This window comes from Bos indicus, chromosome 29 (assembly GCF_029378745.1).
Source record: "Bos indicus isolate NIAB-ARS_2022 breed Sahiwal x Tharparkar chromosome 29, NIAB-ARS_B.indTharparkar_mat_pri_1.0, whole genome shotgun sequence".
NCBI lineage: Eukaryota > Metazoa > Chordata > Mammalia > Artiodactyla > Bovidae > Bos > Bos indicus.
Window position 1 is genome coordinate 36,710,981 of NC_091788.1, and position 21,669 is coordinate 36,732,649.

The 21,669-nt window shown below is 42.2% G+C and overlaps 1 pseudogene; it reads left to right on the forward strand.

Annotated features, from left to right (window-relative positions):
* The first annotated feature begins 2,269 nt into the window (after window positions 1-2,269).
* LOC109554619 (zinc finger protein 740 pseudogene) lies at window positions 2,270-4,206 on the forward strand (annotated as a pseudogene).
* Window positions 4,207-21,669: the final 17,463 nt, after the last annotated feature.

A 21,669-nucleotide genomic window follows, 5' to 3' on the forward strand; every position in this document is an offset into this window, starting at 1 on the left:
AAACCAATTTGTCTCTGTGTAAAATATCTTCACTGCTTTTTATTATTCATTTGTACTTGATTAAACTTGATAAGTGTAAGCTATTGGAATAATGTACAAAAGTATTTTATTTTTAGAATGGCTTCTATCTGCAGCCCTGGAAAAAGGAAGCTCCCTCGCCACACAGTGCCACATATACACTCCCCAGGACTTTTCTCAAATGTAAATACACACAAAGTGTTTAAAGAAAGGAAAATTAAAAGTGGAGGGACTTCCCTGGTGGTCCAGTGGTTAAGACTCTGGGCTTCCACTGCAGGGGCCACTGGGGCAATCCCTGGTCAGGGAACTAAGATACTGCAAGCCTCACGTTGCAGCCATAAATAAATTAAAAAAATAAAAATTAAAAGTGGAATTCTATGATATATGAATTATATTTCAATAAAGCTATTTAAAAGGTAAAAAATAAAATAAATAAATCTTTACAATTCATACCTCTGTGGGATCATTCTCTCTGCAGCATAACTACTTTCTTAAATTCTGTGACTATTCAGTTCTTACAGTTCTCTATACTTTTACCACATATGTATGTATCCTCAAGTAATATGTAGTAACATTTGCATGTTTCAGACTCTACATAATTAATATCATACAATTTGTATTCTGCAACATGCTTATATTTTCTCTTCCATGCTGTGTTTATGGGCGTCATCAAGTCATATTTGCTATATCATATTTCATCAAATAAATATACTATAATTTCTCTCATGTTGAATATTTAGGTGGTTTGCAACTATACAGACAATATTTTAACAAATATCACTTGGCATATTATATTTTTTTCACGTAGGATTATTCTCTAAGTGTAGATCCAAAAAAAAAAATAAGTGTAGATCCTCAAAGTGAAATTATCAAAAAGCATGAAGATTTTTTAGATCCTTGACACATATTGTCAAGGATGCTTTCCTTAAGGATTTCCAACATACGCTTTCCAAAATAATGCTTTCCAAAAGGATTATGCCAACTTTATATTCTCATCAGAAATATAGTACCTTGTTTTATCACATACTTCTTAGCCATGGATATTGCAAATTTTTTCTTTAATTTCAACTAGTTTGCTCAGCAAAAGATAGAATATTGATTTCTGGAAAAGTTGAAATTTTTCTGTTATCATATCACGTCCTCTGTAATATGTCTTTCATGGCTTTTGCCCATCAAAGCTGTTGGAGAGGATTTTCTCTCAAGTTAATAGCTTTTTATATAACAATATATTAATCTGTTCTCAAATTTGCTATACTTTTTTCCTAGATTTGTTGTGTCCATGGTTTAGTTTTTAAATAATGCCTATGAGTATACAATAAATGATGATGTGATCACTCACCTAGAGCCAGACATCCTGGCTGGAATATGAAGTCAAGTGGGCCTTAGGAAATATCACCACAAACAAAGCTAGTGGAGGCTATGAAATTCCAGCTGAGCTATTTCAAATCCTAAAAGAGGATGCTGTGAAAGTGCTGCACTCAATATGCCAGCAAATTTAGAAAATTCATCAGTGGCCACAGGACTGCAAAAGGTGAGTTTTCATCCCAATCCCAAAGAAAGACAATGCCAAAGAATGTTCAAACTACCACACAATTGCACTCATCTCACACGTTAGCAAAGTAATGCTCAATATTCTCCAAGCCAGGCTTCAACAGTATGTGAACCATGAACTTTCAGATGTTCAAGATGGATTTAGAAAATGCAGATACACCAGACATATAATTGCCAATATCCATTGGATCATTGAAAAAACAAAAGAGTTCCAGAAAAAGATCTACTTTTGCTTTATTGACTATGCCAACCCCTTTGTGTGGATCACCACAAGCTGTGGAAAATTGTTCAAGAGATGGGAATACCAGATCACCTGACCTACCTCCTGAGAAATCTGTATGCAGGTCAAGAAGCAACAGTTAGGGGCGCTCCCGAGGAGAGGTTTCTGAAACAAATCGTGAATTTCATTCAGAGAATTCATCTGGAAAACTGAGACTGGCAGCCTTTTTCTTCAGACAATAGGCAGGAGCCGAGCAGAGACCAGGGATTCTTGGAACATCTATCTTTACTTTGGAGGACACTAAATTCTGTTTGAAGACAAAGGCATTTCAGTATGGCAGCAGGACTGAAGGGACACGAAAGAGTTGTTACAGTGATTTGGTGACAGTTCTTCAAACAACAGTGTCTTAAGGAAAGGTGGAGCAAGGAACTCGAACTTTTGAGTTGCATTAAGTGAGAAATCAGCATGGCTCAGGTAAAAAGCTCTAGAGTCCTCCTCCTTCAAGATCACTGGGAAGCGTGTTTGCAGTTTCACTCTTGAATGCTGCCTTAGTCAACATATTGACCAACCCAGTGAGCCAAACTCTGTATTAAACACCAGGGGGAGATCTAGAGGAAGGAAAGGAGACAGGCCACAGCCCCTGCCTTCAGGGAGCTTCCAGTCAAATGAAGGAGGCAAGTCTCCTGGCTTGTGAAGGCCTAGCAGGTGTGAGTTTGGTTCCCACTGCAGCCAGCAAGAAGATGATGCTGAGCCAGATTGCCAGCAAGCAGGCCGAGAATGGAGAGCAGGCAGGTAGCCCTGATGTGCTGAGGTGCTCGAATCAGGGCCACCGAAAAGACAGTGATAAATCCCGGAGCCGCAAAGACGATGACAGCTTGGCTGAGGCCTCTCATTCAAAAAAGACTGTTAAAAAGGTGGTGGTAGTGGAACAAAATGGTTCTTTTCAAGTAAAGATTCCCAAGAATTTTGTTTGTGAACACTGCTTTGGAGCCTTTAGGAGCAGTTATCACCTCAAGAGGCACATCCTTATTCATACCGGTGAGAAGCCATTTGAGTGTGACATATGTGATATGCGTTTCATCCAGAAGTACCACCTGGAGCGTCACAAGTGTGTACACAGTGGGGAAAAGCCCTACCAGTGTGAACGGTGTCACCAGTGTTTTTCTCGGACAGATCGATTACTCAGACACAAACGGATGTGCCAAGGGTTCCAGTCCAAGACTTCCGACGGACAGTTTTCTCTCTAGGCACAGGGGCCCCGGGTGGTGGGAGTAATCAGAAGAATCCACCGAAGAGTGCACCCCCTCTGGTCTGATAGTCCCACCGCCGCCCCGTCTGTACCTGTCTCCCTCCTGGAGGAGTGGACCCAGGAGACCGGAAGAGTGCATCAGGGGATGGCAGGCCCCAGAGCTTCAGCTCTGTAAATAATCTGAGACTCTGAGTATCTCGGGGAAGTTCCTTCAGCATTCCTGGGTAGGGAAGCTAGTCCCCAGACCCTCGGCTGAGGTCACAGGTGGGGACTCAAGGTGCAGGACCAAGACTGAAGCATGGCTCCCACAACCCTGGACTCCCGCTGGCAGCTGAAATGGAGGAGACGGGGGAGAGGGGTTTGTTTGTTCTGTTCTTGTTTTTGTTTATCCAAAAGCAGTTTCAACAGGCACACTGTGGAAATAGGTAATATGGAGGTATAGAGTCCTGGTTAAAGCAGGGACTATGCCTGGTCCAGCCCTCCCCCAAATTGAGTTTTTAGTTGCAGTTGATCCTTGATGTTCCACAGCCCTGTACCTCACCTCCTGTTTGAAGGAGAATAGGATCAGGGTGGTGGCTGTGCTTACTTTGGCCTCCTTATACACTGTAGGGACAAAAGGAAGAGCAGTGGGGGGAGCAGACAAGGGCTGGATCCAGGAAGAGTGGGCAGGTACCTCTCATTTCCTTCAGGGAAGAGCAGGAGCTGTGGCCTGGGCTATTGCAGTGGCCGGTGCCACACTGGTACCTAATGGGGTCAGCTCAAGTGCCTTTTGGAGGAAACTTGGGTGAGAGTGGCCCTTGAAGCCCCTTCCCTTTCTCTCCTTGGGTAGTTGATCTTGGAGATAGTTTTTGGCTACCTCGCTGATACTGACTGACTCCTAAACCAGACAGAGGTGTCGAGCAAGGAGTCGCAGATGATACAGTGGGTTCTTTCTCCTTGTGCCCTCTTAGGAACCACCCAAGACTAGCCCCAAGTTCAGTGACAGCTGTTGAAGACACAGAAATTTGGTGTCCCCTGACGTGACTGTTGAGCAGTGTTGTGCTGTTCTCCGCGCTCACGTCCTATCACTGTGTTCAGGTAGAGGAGATAGGGGTCTAGCTTTTGGTCCCAAAGGAAAAGATCTTGGCTTCCTTCTCGATGGCCGTCCCTACACAAAAAGAACCGTGGGGGGGTGGGGAGGGGGCTGCGGAGAAAACACCGAAGGAGAAACCTGATGTAGGTTTTACTCTTAACTATATTTTTTGCTCTTCTCTGCTCCGACACCACCCCCTTATCTACACCCTCCCCAGAAGTGATCAGGGGTGTGTGAGTGAGAGTGTGTGTGGTATGTGAGTGTTCGTGTTTGTATGCTTGGAGATGGCATATTATTGAGCCAAACCCTTCTCTAGCCCCAGCTTGGGAGGATGAGCATGAAACAGCTTCTCCTGACTGCCCCTCCCCCAAAACCTGAAGGCCTGAACCTTTAGGTTCAAGAGGAGCTGAAGAACTCAGCTTGAGGGGACTGGAGGGCTTCGTTTTGGAGGGTTTTTTTAAGATTGATTCAACAGACTGCTGGTTAGGATGTTGCTAACCCAAGCCAGGGCTTGTGAATATGAATTTTCTAAAGTGAAATAAAAACCCTCTTTCTTCCTGCTAAGGAAAGGATCCTTATAGGAGGTTCTGGGGGTTTGGTTGACTCCCAGGTTGTGGGCTTTCCTGACCTACGGGGGTGTGCTGAGTAATTACAGAAGAATCATGGAGATTTGCTGAACCTGACCAGGCTGTCAGTGGGGGGTCTGAGATGGCAGTCTGCAGAAAGTGATTTCCTTTCTCAGAAAAGGTAGGCAACCGCACACTCCTGTTACCTGTTCTGAAGGAGATGGGAGTGGGGACAAGGCGGGGGCGGGAAGGGAGGGGCGGGTCTCCATACCTCTGAGGTGTGAGGATTTGGGGAAAAGAAAGGAAGCGTGGCACCCTTGAGCTCTTCCCTGACAGCATCTGAGATCCTATGGGGAAACGCTGGGGAACGTGCCTGCAGCCTGTTCTCGCCTAGTTTTGTGTTGGCACGTTTGACATGGTCCAGAAACTAGACGGCGAGTCCTGAAACCAGCCCTTCTTGGTCCCTGCAAGTAGGGCCTCTTTCTGCATGTGAGCCAGCCCCTCTCAGAGAGCCCTGCTGGGGGCTGGGGTTTGTCTCAGACACATTTAGAAAACTGTCCTTCCAGACGGTGCTTTTGCAAGTGGAAGACGTCGCTCCCTGCCACCTGTAGCTAGTCAGCTTAGGATTGGGGTTGTGTGTGGAGAGAATCACATTAGTGAGGTGTGCCCCTGCATGTGCGAATGTGTGTTTAGGTCCGAATGTGTCCTGGCCCCCTGCAGGCCTCGGCTTCCTGCTTGGGTGTGTGGGGGAGAGGGAACTTCTGAGCATATGTGCAGAGAGCCATACCAGAACCACCCCTGCCGAGGACTGGGTGAGTGGAAACTCAGGAGCAGGTGGTTAACTCAGTTGCCCAGGTGCTGATGTTCATGAGGCCATGGATTTGTGAGGAGGGGGGAACTGAGAGGCAGGAGGAGTGACAGCGCCCAAGAGTCCCACTTACACCCCAGGGAGATCACCAACCGCTGCAAAGGCTTCTGGGCCCAACATTCCACCCCTCTGCTGGGTGGGGTCCAGCACTGGAAAGATGCCTCAGGTGTGTCTGGAGTGAAGGGAACGGCGGAGGGGCCAGCTCTTGAGAACCAGGACATGGGATTCAGGGACCTGGGAAAGAGTAGCGCCAGTTCCTGGGTGGGCTGCTGGACCAGGCCCCACCAGCCCTGCCCTTCCCAGCACCTCAAGTCTTTTCCGTCCACCCCGCCTCCAACAACCTCTTGTCATCACTTAGCTACTGATTATGCCCCATGGCTTGATATCAGAGGGTTAAATGAGGTGTGGGGTCCCACCACAACTTTTAACCCTCTCCCCAGATGTTCTCTGCCTCTGTGTGGCCCTGGGGCTTTTATCTTAATCCCTCCCACCCTACCCTTCCTCTCCACCTTTTTTTTTTTTTTTAATATACTTATTTTGCTATTAGGGGAGGGGAATATCAAATGAACAAGATCACTTTTAAACGGTAGTTTTTATAAGATGTTATAAACTTGTATCTTTTTACCATTAAAGTGCAGTGTATGTTAAAAAAAAAAAAAAAAAGAAGCAACAGTTAGAACCAGATAGGGAACAATGGACTGGTTCCAAATTGGGAAAGGAGTATGTCAAGCTGTATATTGTCACCCTGCTTATTTAACTTACATGCAGAGTACATCATGCGAAACGCTGGACTGGATGAAGCACAAGCTGGAATCAAGATTGTCGGGAGATATATCAATAACCTCAGATATGCTGATGACACCACCCTTATGGCAGAAAGTGAAGAGGAACTAAAGAACCTCTTGATGAAAGTGAAAGAGGAGAGTGGAAAAGTTGGCTTAAAGCTCAATATTCAAAAACTAAGATCATAGCATCTGGTCCCATCACTTTATAGCAAATAGATGGGGAAACAATGGAAACAGTGACAGATTTTATTTTCTTGGGTTCCAAAATTACTGCAGATGGTGACTGCAGCCTTCAAATTAAAAGACACTTGCTCCTTGGAAGTAAAGCTATGACCAACCTAACAGCATATTAAAAAGCAGAGACATTACTCTGCCAACAAAGGTCCGTCTAGTCAGGGTTATGGTTTTTCACAGTAGTCACGTATGGATGTGAGAGTTGGGCTATAAAGAAACATGAGTGCTGAAGAATTGATGCTTTTGAACTGTGGTGTTGGAGAAGACTCTTGAGAGTCCCTTGGACTGCAAGATCAAACCAGTCAATCCTAAAGGAAATCAGTCCTGCCTGTTCATTGGAAGGACTGATGCTGAAGCTGAAGTTCCAATACTTTGGCCACCTGATGCAAAGAACTGACTCATTGGAAAAGACCCTGATGCTGGTCAAGATTGAAGGCAGGAGGAGAGGGCTTGACAGAGGATGAGATAGTTGGATGGCATCACCGACTCAGTGGACATGAGTTTGAGCAAGCTCCGGGAGTTGGTGATGGACAGGGAAGCCTGGTGTGCTGCAGTTCATGGGGTTGCCAAGAACGACTGAGTGACTGAACTGAACTGATACAATTAAAAGTTTTAATAACTTGATTCTATTATAATGTCACTTTGCTAATGTGGGTGAAAGTGAAAGTTGCTCAGTCATGTCCAACTTTAATGTGGGTGGTCATACACACAATAGATAAGACATTCTGGTGGTCAAATGATTAATATAATCATTCAATTTACAAATGTGCTAATCTTCCCTGGTGGCTCAGACAGTAAAGAATCTGCCTGCAATGCAGAAGACCTGGGTTCTGTCCCAGGGTTGGGAAGATCCCCTGGAGAAAGGAATGGCTACCCACTGCAGTATTCTGGCCTGGAGAATTTCAGGGACAGAGGAGCCTGGAAGGCTATAGTCCATGTGGTCTCAAAGAGTCGAACATGACTGAGCGAAACTTTAAGATTCTCTTAGTGGTCATAACTCATCCATTTCCTAGAACAGCACTGAAGGAACCGTTGAATGCTAAACTCAGTGTAGTTTGTAAAGTATGAGCAATTTTTAATCTTTTGGAAACCTTTCATTTATGTTTTCTTTCCTTTATTTATTTTTGTTTTCCTGGGAAAATATTTAGCAGTTCACATTTAAATAACCATTGTGTGTGCTCCATTGCTCAGTTGTGTCCCACCCTTTGCAATCCTGTGGGCTGCGGCCCCCCAGGTTCCTCTCCATGGGATTCTCCAGACAAGAATACTGGAGCTGGTTGCCATTTCCTTCTCCAGGGGATCTGCCCAACTCAGGATCAAACCCCTGTCTCCTGTGTGTCCTGCATTGCAGGCAGGTTCTTTACCATTTCACCACTGGGGAAGCCTTCCCATGACCATTACATCCCTTCAGATTACATTTCACTAAACTGTGTAATGTTAGCAAACTAAGCAGCCTTGCTATTTCTTCGCAAATTTCTTTCACTTGGAAGGGTGAGCACTTCCGTAATTTTAAAATAAAGACTTGGCTTTAAAAACAATTTAAGACACAGAGAAAGACAAATACAGGATTTCACTTCTGTGTGGAATCTAAAAAATAATACAAAACAGAAACAGACTCACAAACATAAAAGACGAACTTAAGGTTGCCAAAGGGGGAAAGAGTAGGGAGGGATAAATTAGGAGTATAGGATTAACAGATACTACTTATATACATAAAGGCTTCCCTGGTGGCTCAGATGGTAAGGAATGTGCCTGTAATGCAGGAGACCCGGGTTCAACCCCTGGGGCAGGAAGACACCCTGGAGGAGGGCATGGCAACCCACTCCAGTTTTCTTGCCTGGAGAATCCCATGGACAGAGAAGCCTGGTGGGCTACAGCCCACGGGGACACAAAGAGTTGGACATCACTGACATGACTTAGCATGCACACACACTATATATAAAGTGGATAACAAGGTAGCTTATCTGGTAAAGAATCTTCCTGCAATGAAGGAGACCCCAGTTTGATTCCTGAGTTGAGAAGATCCACTGGAGAAGGAATAGGCTATCCACTCTTGTATTCTTGGGCTTCTCTGGTGGCTCACCTAGTAAAGAATCCGCCTGTAATGTGGGAGACCTGGGTTTGATCCCTGGGTTAGGAAGATGCCCTGGAAGAAGGGAAAGGCTACCCGCTCCAGTATTCTGGCCTGGAGAATTCCATGGATTATATAGTCCAATGGGGTTGCAAAGAATCAGACAAGACTGAGTGACTTTAAAAATTATTGTATAGCACAGGGAACTATATCCAATATCTTGTAATAACCTGTAATGGAAAGGAATTAGAAAATGTATGTATATAAACAACTGAATCACTTTGCTGTGAACCTGAAACCAGCACAATATTGAAAATCAGCTAAACTTCAGTTAAAAATAATTTAAGACAGAGGTTGAAGGAATCAGTGGTTTCACTAAGAAGGGAAAAGCAAACAGTGACATTTGCTTACCATTCTTATACCTCCTCTGTTATGAAGAAAGTTCTAGGAATTAGTAGAAGTCTCCTTTGAAGCCTCATGGAATTAATAGAGCTCTTCACAGGTCAGAACAACTATCATCTACCTTGAAGTATTTATTGATCACTGCTTTATGTCCAGACCTGCCACACGTGCTAGGAGATATAAAGAGAATGACCAGGAGATAATTTCAGGTAAAGCAGAGAAGAAAAGGGAATAGTGAGAAATCTACCTGCAGGTTCCACAGCCAGGATACAAATTATCTTTGATAACCTGAAAGAATATGGATTTTTTCCCCATTGTCATTAACAGCCTTAAAATATATTTTTTTCTTTCTTTTGGCTGTACCATAAATCAGTGGGCATCTTTAAATGCACAGACATGCATGGTGCTACATTTGCCATATCTGCAATACCATGAATCTAATCAAATTAAAAAAAAAACACTCGTCATTTCTCTTTGAGTAAAAAGATGTGTTTTAGAAAGATAATTCGGGAATCAGTGTGAAAAATTGGCTGCAGAGAGGAGATACAGATGGAGGGTGACCATTGTTAGACGGACTCAGTAGTCCAGGTGAGATAAGGTGAAGGTCTGATGTTACAAGACATCCTGCAAAGCACTGCAGGGAACAGAAGCTGAGCAAAACATGGCTCCTGCTGGGAAGGATAATTGAAGAAAAATGCCAAACTCCATGCTCATTTACCCTAACATAAGGCCCTTGGAGCCAGTGATGTAGAAAGCTGTGAATAAGAGAAGAGGGATTCGTATTAAAATCCTGCTGAAGGTGGAGGTTATAAAAAGCAGTAATTCTTCCTTGATGTGTTCAGTTGAACTACGTTGTCTCCCTTGTCCTTATGGAGTCAGTTTCTACAGCCTGCTGTTTGTGTTTTGACCGGCCATACAAAACAAGACAACGGGAACAATGCAGTCAGCAGTTGCCTGGACTTGTTATCGGATGTGATTTCAATAACTAACTACTTGCTGACTCAGAGGCGATAGGAAAGCACAAAATCTCCTCTCCCAGTTCTGTGGCCAGCCAAGCGATTACAAGACTGCAAAAGTTCACGGGGATGGGAGATCGAGCTGGCTCATTTGCTATGTCATCCGTTAAGCAGGACCGAAGTTCCATTGTAAGTTTAAAGAAGTAAGTGAGTCATGTAAATCATTTCCGGGGCTTGGTGCCCAGGACCAGGTGGGAAAAGGAGACACCTTCCCTGGCCCCAGGTCCCATTACTCACCTGATGTCTCCAGTGGTTCCACAGAGGGAGCTGAGAACAAAGCTACCGCGGCACTTCCCCCACCTCTCTGGAGAAAACAGACACCCAGCACAGAGCCTAGTCACACAGGGAAGAACGATGGGAATGTGGGATCAGATATGGCTGAATACTGGCTTCGTCAAGGCTGGGTGACTTCCTGCAAGTCAGTTAAGCTCTTTCAGACTCAGATTTTCCACCTTTAAAATAGTGGTCATGAAATGACCTCATATATCTGCAAAGCTTTTGGCTAAGATCAAGTGTGGTATGGGGGCTTTCCAGGTGGCTCAGTGGTGAAGAACCTGCCTGCCAATGCAGGAGATGCAAAAGATGTATGTTCCATCCCCGGTCAGGAAGATCCACTGGAATCGGAAATGGCATCCCACTCCAGTATTCTTGCCTGGAGAACCCCACGGACAGAGGAGTCTGGCAGGCTACAGTCCAGGGGGTCACGAACAGTCAGACATGACTAAGCAACCAAGCACACACAGAGCATCTCTGCAAAATAGTATATTAACAACACCTGGCACCCTCGTGCTTTGCTGGGAGGAATGTAAAATGGTGCTGCCTCTTTGCAAAACAGTTTGGCAGTTTCTTAAAAAGTTAAACATCAGTTTGCCATACAACCCAGCAATTCTATTCCTAGGCATCAGTCCAAGAGAAATGAAAACATATGTCACCACAAAGACTGATGTGTGAATGTTCATAGCCGCTTTATTCATGAGCGAACCACAAAAACATTATGCTAAGTGAAAGAAGCCACATGAAAAAAAATCACATATTGCCTGAGCCCATTTACACGAGGAAAGGCAAATCCAGAAGAGACAAATCTATAGAAACTTAAAGTAGGTTAGAGTTGCCTGGGGCTAGGGAGGCGGGGAGGGAAGAGACTGCAAGTGGGCAGGAGGATTTGTCCGGGGTGGTGGAAATGCTCTGAAATTGGACTGTGGTGGTGGGGATGCAGAACTCTGTAAAATCTACTAAAAGCCACTGAACATACTCTTAAAATGGTGGAGTTTTATGAAATTTGAATCAGACCTCAATAAAGTTGTTTTTAGAAACCCACCAGACATGTATAGATACTCAATACTATAACAAATCACTAAATAATAATAGAAAATAAGTATCAATAATACATATTATATTCATTTAATATAATAAATAATACATATTAATTAATAATAAATACATAATATTAATAATAAACATTTACTGGTAAGCTGCTTTAAACACATTACATGCTGTAACTCAATTCAACTCATTTATTTCTAAGGCCTACTTCTTAGTTTGAGTCTTTCAAACACCACTTTTACTATCTTTTCCTTATTCACTTACTGTCAACACCAGTTATCAACCAAATATTGTTTTTTAAACAAAATTACTTAAATAAAACTTAGATAAATTCACTTAAAAAATATCACTAAGGTAAACAAAAAATCAGTATCATTTGTCACAAATAAAATGTACTGTGAAAATAAGCACAGGGAAAGCCAAACAATCTCGATTTGCAGACAAGTGCTGTAACCTAAGGAAGCCTCGCGTTCTCTCTGCTTGAGAGAAGAGACTGACAATACTAGCGAGGTGGTTTATACCAGCACCAAAGGGGAATTTGTCTCTGATGTAATCAGAACCCGAGACAGGTATCCCAGACTGAGAACAAAGCAGGTTTTTTGAGCCTCCACCATTGATAGACTTGAAGACAATGGAAGCCAGATTATCTTCTTAGGTTATCAGAGGTGGAAGGTGGCTGATAATCCAGAAGAGGAGCCCAGAAGGAGGGGCTGGGGAGGGGTGGGGACCGCCATGCTGACTCCTGACTTGGGCAGGAATTCTGCCTCCTCTGAGGCAGGACGTGGCCCGAGAAAGTCACTCGTGGGGACCACAGAATCGTAAGGGAGGAGATGGCACCCATCCACTGGAGGTTGGAAGCCGCCTCAGCCTGGAGCTGTGACCTCAACAGAGACACAGGCCTTGGAGACTGTGGGTGCTCCCCCCACCCCACCCCCACAGCGTGGAAAGTACGTGGAATGACAGCTAAAAGACAGGTGAGGCTGTCAAACCAGAGTTACCCTCCGGTGTCAGGGAACTATTCAAGCTAATGAGAGAATCAGAATTTATTAAGACACCCAGAACAAGGGGACCTCAGTAGTCAAGATGTGTCAGCCAGAGAGGCAACTAAGCCTAAGAGGATCAGACTTCATTTAGAGTGGAGACGTGTGTTCTGTCTTCTTTCCTTCCCAAAATTATGGGAGAAAAGATTCCACTGAGCATGGCAGAAGGGAAAAAAATAAAACATTTCAGGCTTATGTTGTTGAGTCGCTAAGTCAAGTCCGACTCTGTGACATAATGGCCTGTAGCCCACCAGGCTTCTCTGTCCATGAGGTTTCCCAGGCAAGAATACTGGAGTGGGTTGCCATTTCCTTTTCCAGGGGAGTCTTCCTGACCCAGGGATTGGACTGGTGTCCCAGGATTGGCAGGCAGATTCTTTTCCACTGAGTCATGAGCTTCCTCTTTTGGGTTTATACCCAACTTGATTCAGGTTGTTCAATAAACTGGGTAGATACCGATTAAACCAACTTAAAAAGATCTCACTTTCACACTCTGCCGTTCAACTGCTGCCTTGACTGTGACATCTAAAATTATCTCTGGTTCCTCCTACAGTTTAGGAAAAGCAGCTCTAGTGAAAGTGAAGAGCTGCCTTCAGCCCCACCTACATCCCTAGCGTTGCCAACCAGGATGATGAAAATGTGATAGAATGACAGCTAAATGGCTTCTCCTCCCAATCTTTATAAACCTCGTTCTTCCTCTTCTCCCCCTTTCCTTTTTTCTCACTGGTGGCTCTAAGGATCAAATGAGAATCCAGGGCACCACAGGAGGCAAAAGGTTGAGAAACAAAAACTTCTGCCTGCAGTGCTCAGGGTCTGAGTTCATGTTCTGCCTGTAGCCCTGGGCAAGTTCCTGAACGAATTATGTTTATCTATTAAATGGGATTAATAATATTTGTTTCCTGTGAGGCTGTGAAGCTCATATAAGGTAATGTGAAAATACATACCATATAATTCCACAAAAATCTTCCTTTTAATTTTCGTGCTGATGGTTTTTAAAGGACCACCGTAAAAAAAATTATTTGTCTAATTAAGATCTGTAGGTACATTTCAACTTCTCTCAGAAACATAAAATTGAATGAAAAGAATGAACCTGTTTGCATGGCAGGAATAGAGACCCAGACGTAGAGAACTGACTTGTGGACACAGGGAGAGCATGGGATGATTTTAGAAAGGATTCTGGAAACATATACATTACCGTGGGTAAAACAGATAACTAGGGGGATGTTCGGAGAAGGCAATGGAAACCCACTTCAGTACTTTTGCCTGGAAAATCCCATGGATGGAGGAGCCTGGTAGGCTGCAGTCCATGGGGTCGCTAAGAGTCGGACACGACTGGGAGACTTCACTTTCACTTTTCACTTTCACACATTGGAGGAGGAAATGGCAACCCACTCCAGTGTTCTTGCCTGGAGAATCCCAGGGACGGTGGGGCCTGGTGGGCTGCCATTTATGGGGTTGCACAGAGTCGGACATGACTGAAGCGACTTAGCAGCAGCAGTAGCAGCAGTAGAGGGATGTTGCTGTAAAGCTCAGGGAGCCCAGCCTGGCACTCTGTGACCACCTAAAGAGGTGGGAGGGAGGCTCAAGCAGGAGCGAATTATATATATGTGTGTAGTTTCTGCTGATTTACATTGTTATATGGCAGAAACCAACACAACATTGTAAAGCAACTACCCTCCAATTAAAAAATAATAATTTAAAAAATTGAATGAAGAGTAATTTGTAGAAACATATGCAATGTAATTTCTTGCATATTTTATTTTTCAAGCTTTATTGGAATCTAGTTGACACACAATATTCTGTAAGTTTAAGGTGTACAGTGTGATGATTTGATGCATTTGTATATGACAAAATAATTACTAATTTATACCTCCATCACCTCTTTTTTTGTGGTAAAAATATTTAAGATCTACTCTCCTAGCGTCTTTCAAATATATAAGACAGTATCACTAACTGTGATCACCATGCTGTCCATTAGAGCCCAAGAACTTACTCATAACTGAAAAGTTTGTACTCTTTGACTGACATCCCATTTCCCCACCCCCTAGCCCTGGAAATCACCTTTCCATCTCTGTTTCTGAGTATAACTTCTTAAGATTCCATATATAAGTGGTACCTGTGGTATGTATGGTGTTTGTCTTTCTCTGTCTTACTTCATTTATGCTTTCTCTGTCTTACTTCATTTAGCATAATACTCTTAATGTCCATCCATGTCATCACAAAAGGCAGGGCTTTCTCCTTTTCTATGGCTACATAGTATTCCTTTGTATATATGTCACATTTTCTTGATCCACTCATCTGTGGATGGACACTTGAATGGTTTCTGTGTCTTGGCTATTGTGAATAATGCTGTGACGAACATGGGGGTGTGACTATTTCATTAAGATGGTTATTTCATTTTCTTTATGTAAGTATCCAGGAAGAGAATTGCTGGATCATATGGTAGTTCTATTTTTAATTTTTTTTAAATTGAAGTGTAGTCAATATACAATATATGAGTCAGGTGTGCAGTATTGTGATTCACAATTTTTAAAGGTTATAGTCCCATTTATAGTTATTAGAAAACATTGGCTGTATTTCCTGTGTTGTAGACTATATCCTTGTCATGTATTGTTTTATACATAATAGTTTGTATCTCTTAATCCCCTGCTACTATCTTGCCGTCCTCCTTCCCTCTCCCCACTGGTAACCACTCCTTCATCTGTAAGTCTGTTTCTTTTTTGTTATTTTCACTACCTTGTTTTGTCTTTTAGATTCCACATATAAATGGTATCACACAGCATTTATCTTTCTCTGTCTGACTTATTTCACTAACCACAATACCCTCCAAGTCCATCTGTGTTTGCAAATGGCAACATTTCATTCTTTTTTGTGGCTGAATAGCATACTGCTGTATACAGTGGAATGTTGTATACATACATACGTAAGTGTGTATATATATAGTGTCTTCCCTGGTGGCTCAGCTGGGAAAGAAGCCGCCTGCATTATGTGAGACCTGGGTTCGATCCCTGGGTTGGGAAGATGTCCTGGAGGAGGGAAAGGCTACCCACTCCAGTATTCTGGCCTGGAGAATTCCATGGACTGTATAGTCCATGGGGTTGCAAAGAGTGAGGCACAACTGGGCGACTTTCACTTTCACTTTCATAGTGTCTTCTTCATCCGTTCACCTGTTGATGGACACTTAGGTTGATTCCGTATCTTGGCTATTATACATAATGCTTGTATGAATATTGCAGTGTATGTACTTTTTTGAATTAGTGCTTCCTTTTTCTTCAGGTATGTATCCAGGAGTAGAATTACTGAATCATATGGTAGTTCTATTTTTAGTTTTATGAGGAACCTCCATATGCTTTCTATAGTGTCTATACTTGTTTACATTCCCACCATCAGTACACAAGGGTCTTTTTTCCCCCACATCCTGGAGAAAAGATTTCTGGTTAGTTCCTGCCTTTTTGATGACTACCACGCTGACAGGTGTGAGGCAGTATTTCAGTGTGGTTTTGATTTGTGTTTCCCTGATAAGGGGTGTTGAGCGTATTTCCATGTATCTGTTGGCCATTGTATGTCTTCCTTGCAAAACACTTTAAATTTTTTAAAATGTAAAAATGGTGCTATGTGTTGTTCATGAACATATGCATATGAAGAGAAAGAACTTCAAATGTGTAACTTTCAAATGAGTAAACTCAAGCTAATGGGAAAAAGGGGCCATGGGCCTAACTAGGGGATTCAGCCATAGGTATCATGTTTTATTTCTTCAAAAAAAGAAAAAGAAAGAAATAGCCAAAGCAAATATAATGAATTCGGGCCAACTGTTCAATCTGAGTGGTAGACATATGAATGTTTATAGTATTTTTCTCTGTGCTTTTATCTTTTGAAAAAAAAAATTTCTGCTCAATATTGAAAATCTGGAGGCAACAGAAAAGGATACAGACAATAACAAAAATAAAAACCCAACTAGAATAATTGCTATCAACATTCATGGGTATATGTACCACTCATCATTTTCATTCACTTATACACACAAATGCACTTAAACACAACTGGATCATTTTGTTTGTGGTACCTAAGTCGTCTGATAGCATCTGGGTTAGATGGCCCAGGTGTCAAACAACAGGCCTTAAGAAAATGAAACATTCCCTCCATCCTTTTATTATTGAAGCTGCATGGTTTATAAAATTGCTCTTTACACAAGATCTGCTGCGTAGAGCGTAAATATTTAATTCAATCCACATCCACTTAGGATCGCCTGGTGTTTGTTATTCATTTATATTTTACTGTGTTACATAATGCCAAATTCATCTGCCAGTTCACTCCATTCAGTTTTGTTTTTTTTTAAAGCAATAGTTTTTTGATGTTGTATAGATACCAACTGTTCAGGTGATCAGCTAAATTTTTTTTTTAGTCTACTTAATTTAGAACTGTTGTTGTATCTTCCTTCTAAAAATATATGAGGGTATTTTTTTTTTCTTTTCACCTTTTCACTTCTCAGCCACCTACTTCTTTGAGTTTGAACCAAACTGAGGAGTTGGTTAAGGTGTGAATACTCAATTGGCCAGGAAATCTGAATTTGGGCTCTAATAACTGGATAAGTCACCTGAAAGTCTAAAACTGCACCAGTGTAAGTAGCCACAGGCATAGGTGGTTCTTTAAGTTTAAATTCATTAGAACTGAATAAAATTTAAAGTTCAGTTCCTCAGTCGCACGGGACACGTGTCCAAGTGCTCAGTTGCCACGTGTGGCTGGTGGTTCCCACGCTGGACAGCCCAGGTCTCAAACACAACTGCATCTCAGAAAGAACTGTAGGACGGTCCTGGTCTAGAGTTACGTGCCAGCAGCTCCGGCACTTTCCACACTCCCCTCCTACCTAACTGTGAAGAGCTTCTGCAGGTACAACTCTGGATGAGGAAACTGTGGGTAAGAAATGAATGATGTGTGTAAAACTAGCTAATTTGAGCCCTCTTCACTCTTCCCTAGGGAATGCTATTTCTCATGAGCTATTCAGGCTTCTGTCCTGTCTCCATCTTTGAATTGTTCTAAGATTTTCAGATAAAGATCTTACCAAGAGGAGACTTTGCTGGTAGTCGAGTGGTTAAGAATCCACCTGTCAATGCAGTGCGCACCAGTTCATTCCCTGGTCTGTGAGTAACTGCTACTGCTAAATCACTTCAGTCGTGTCTCTGTGCGATCCCATAGACGGCAGCCCATCAGGCTCCCCCGTCCCTGGGATTCTCCAGGCAAGAACACTGGAGTGGGTTGCCATTTCCTTCTCCAATGCAGGAAAGTGAAAAGTGAAAGTGAAGTCGCTCAGTCGTGTCCGACTCTTAGGGACCCCATTAACTACAGCCTACCAGGCTCCTCCGTCCATGGGATTTTCTAGGCAAGAGTACTGGAGTGGGGTGCCATCGCCTTCTCCGGGTCTGTGAGTTAAGATCCCCAGTAAAGGGGCAACTAAGCCTGTACGCCACAACTGCTAAACTCCTTGCACCCTAGAGCCTGTGCCCTGCAAGAGGAGAAACACTTGAACCACAGCTAGAGAGTAGCCCTGCTTGCCGCAAGTAGAGAAAGCTTGCAGGCAGAAGTGAAACCCCAGTGCAGCCAAAAATCAAATAAAAAAATATTTTGTAAAAAAGATCTTACCAAGAGACAGAAGTAAGTCTGTATACCCAAGGCTCCTTACTATGTTGGTTTATGAGAGAAAGTTCCAGGATTTGAGGCAAATGTAATCAGTAATCTAATTTCATTCTTAGACGAACTTCTAGTCACTTCTTCCTTCCTGAAAGGTAGACTAACAGTCAACTAACACAATGTGGCAAGCAGGAAACTGGGCAATTTGTGTTCAGTGACTCCATAAGGTCAACAAGTGGTCACGGCTCAGGATGACTCTTCTTTTTGTAGAGGACAAGAAAAACAGTTAGCAAGTGAAGTTTCTTGTGACTACATCTTTCCAAAACTCATGAGAAGATTTTTGCTTTTAATTTTATTTTTTTTAATTTATTTATTTTAATTGGAGGCTAATTACTTACAATATTGTATTGGTTTTGCCATACATCAACATGAATCCGCCACGGGTGTACACGTGTTCCCAATCCTGAACCCCCCTCCCACCTCCCTCCCCATACCATCCCTCTGGGTCATTTAAAAAATGTATTTATTTGGCTCTGCTGGGTCTTAGCTGCAGCACTCAGGATCTCTTAGGTGCGGCACATGGGATCTATTTCCCTAAACAGGGATTGAACTCGGGCCCCCTGCATTGAGAGAGCAGAGTCTTAGCCACTGGCCCACTAGGAAAGTCCTAAGATTTTTTTCTTAAAATTCTCTCCACTGTTTCTCTGTACCTGGTGCACTGTTATTTAACTTTTCATTACGTTTTTCCTCCCTCTGTACTTTATCATTTGGCTTTTACACAAGTGTGCTCTATGGCTCTTCGAGAATGACTCTATGTACCACTTAAACCTTAAATCATCCCATTTTATTAGGACACCTATAAAACATTTATAATTTCAATGAATAAATGTATGTCCTTTTCAATAATTGCCTTGAGGCATGAGTACAAAATTAAGAACCCTCAGAAAGTTATGCAAAACTATAAAAACCTTCAGCCATTGACAAATGTACTCTTTGGGCATTAAGCCATTTTAAATAATTTTAAAACAGCTTTCACAAAATTCCCTCTTCTGAAGAGGCCAGCTAAAGAAAGATAAATGTTGGTACAAACTCTGCAGGAAGCCACACAAGAGGCTTCTTCAGGGTTGGAGGGGAGAAGAGCTTAGGTAAATGAGTGTCCTCCACGGTGAGGCCTCTGTGGTCTCCTGGTCCCTGTTTTCTAGATGGAATTTGGGACCTGTGAGTAGGTGTGCGCCACCAGATCACAAATTGCCACAGCGCTGCAGAGGGAGAGAGGCAGTCACTAGGGTAACCAAATCTCAAACCACTTAAGTCTTTACAGACATGGTCAACCCTTAAAATTCTCCTTGGAAGCAAATAGGCAACTTGTGCAGACCCTGAGATGATTTTGGTCTCATAATTGGAGGGTTTCAGAGGGAAAGAAGATACATATGATGACTCTTAAATCTGTGAATCTCTCCCTGAACTGCTAGGCAAATATTAGCCCTGTCTGCCGTCACCACTGGCTTATCTTCAGTTCACTAGAGGTTAATCATCACTCCCAGCTCCCTGCTTTGCCTCTCTGCTGTAACAATAATGAACTGGAAGGAGACTCTGAGAGGCCGCCTTGATTTTAATCAACCACAGAGAGTAACTCATTACAAACAACTTCACTGTGCATTGAGTGTATTTTCCAGGGTGATGCTCAGACCCCCTGTGTAAGCAGAATCACATGCTTATGAAAAAGCATGTTCCCTGGCTCCACCTGAGACCCAGTGACTCAGAAGCTTGGGAGAGAGGTGCCAGCAATACATATTCTAATCAACTCTCCTCTATGCTTCTTTAGCGAAAATGTGAGATTCAATGGATGGAAGATGAGAAGGGGTTCTACGTCTTTTTTTTTTTTTTTTTTTATGAAGAAACAAGATGAGTCAGAAACTCAGCTGAATCTCTGAATAAGAACAAAGAAAAATTAGTAATTGAGAAATAACTCTGGATAAAAACAGAGTAGAAGAATTTTAAAGCTACAGATACTCCTAAGGAGTCCAGGGACTGGACTTAACAAGTCCTTGATCATCCTCTATCCCGAATTTTTCAAGCCAGTTCAGTTTCAGATATCCTGTCATGTTGGTGGAGCCCACTGGCCAGTGTTTGCTTCTCTTTATTTCCATTTCTCATTTGTAAAATGAGAAATAGAAATTTCAGTCTTGTATACCACATAATGTTTTTGTAAAGATGGATCCAATGAGATGACATACGTGAACACAATTTGAGAACTATAAAATGCTTTACAAACATTATGAGGTCCAGGGAATAGTGAATTGTATTATTCTTTCATTGACTAATTCTTTGTCGTTTTGGGGGGAAAATCAGATACTAATTCAATCTTCTCTTCTGTGAATTAGGGCCGTGTCTTTGCATCATGAGTGAACTCTATTATGAAACAATCAACTCGTTCATTGTTTGTCTTTGCAATTGAGTTAACATGTGGTAATTTACACTGATTATGGAGCTACAGATAAGAAGCCTTACTTAGAGCTCTTTGCAAATGTAGACACAGTTTAAATTCTCAATGCTCTCACCATTCTTCATTTTGTTTCCTTTCTTCTTTGCCATTCACTTAAAGTTATCTAATTAGTTTTTAAATAAGTAATGCATATGTAAGAATCAAAAATCAAAAGGTGTTAATCTACATTCCCCATCCATCTAATTCCTGCCAATCCTTGTAAGCAATTACTGTCATTGTTTTCTTTTCAATTTTATTGAAGTAGAGTTGATTTACAATATTGCGTTAATTTCCACTGTACAGCAAATTGACTCAGATATAAATTCTTTTTTCCTATTCTTTTCCATTATATTTTATCACAGGATATTGAATACAGTTCCTTGTGCTATATACTAGGACTTTGCTTTTTATCTATCCTGTATATAATAGTTTGCATTTGCTAATCCCCAAACTCTGTGTTCCTGAATTCTCCTGTACACTTCCAAAGATTATTTTATGCATACAAACACAGGTATAAATATATATCATCCCTCCTTTTACTTTTTATCATGATAGCAGCATACTCCACACACTGCTCATACTTCGCTTGTTTCACTTCACAATACATCTTGGAGAGCTTTCCTTAACACAGAATAAAGAGTTTCCTCAATCTTTTTTACAGCTACAGTAAATATCATTGTATAGCTAAGCTGTAATTCATCTATAACCAGTCTCATAATGATAAACTTTTAGGGGGATTCCAATCTTTTGTTATTATAAATAATACTATAGAGAATACAGTTGAACATACATTATTTTTCATTTGTGTGAGTATATCTGAAAGATAAATTCCATATGGCTTCTTTTCTAGCCTCTGAATGTTTTGGTTGAGTTTTTGGAACCATTCCCAAGTTGCACACATCTTCCTTCAATTAGGGAAACCAAAATCGTACACAATACTCCAAGAATAATCTCCCCAGTGCTGAATATAGCAGACTGCTTTTTTTCTCTCTTGTTCTTGCAAATCAGATCTGCCAAAATTGTTAGCCATTTAAAAATGTCCTAACAACTGTTCAAAAAAATAAAGTTTATTAAAAAGAATGACCTAACATTGCTGAAGAATATTAAATATCTAAGCAGTGTAATCTCCAGTTATTTGACCATTTGT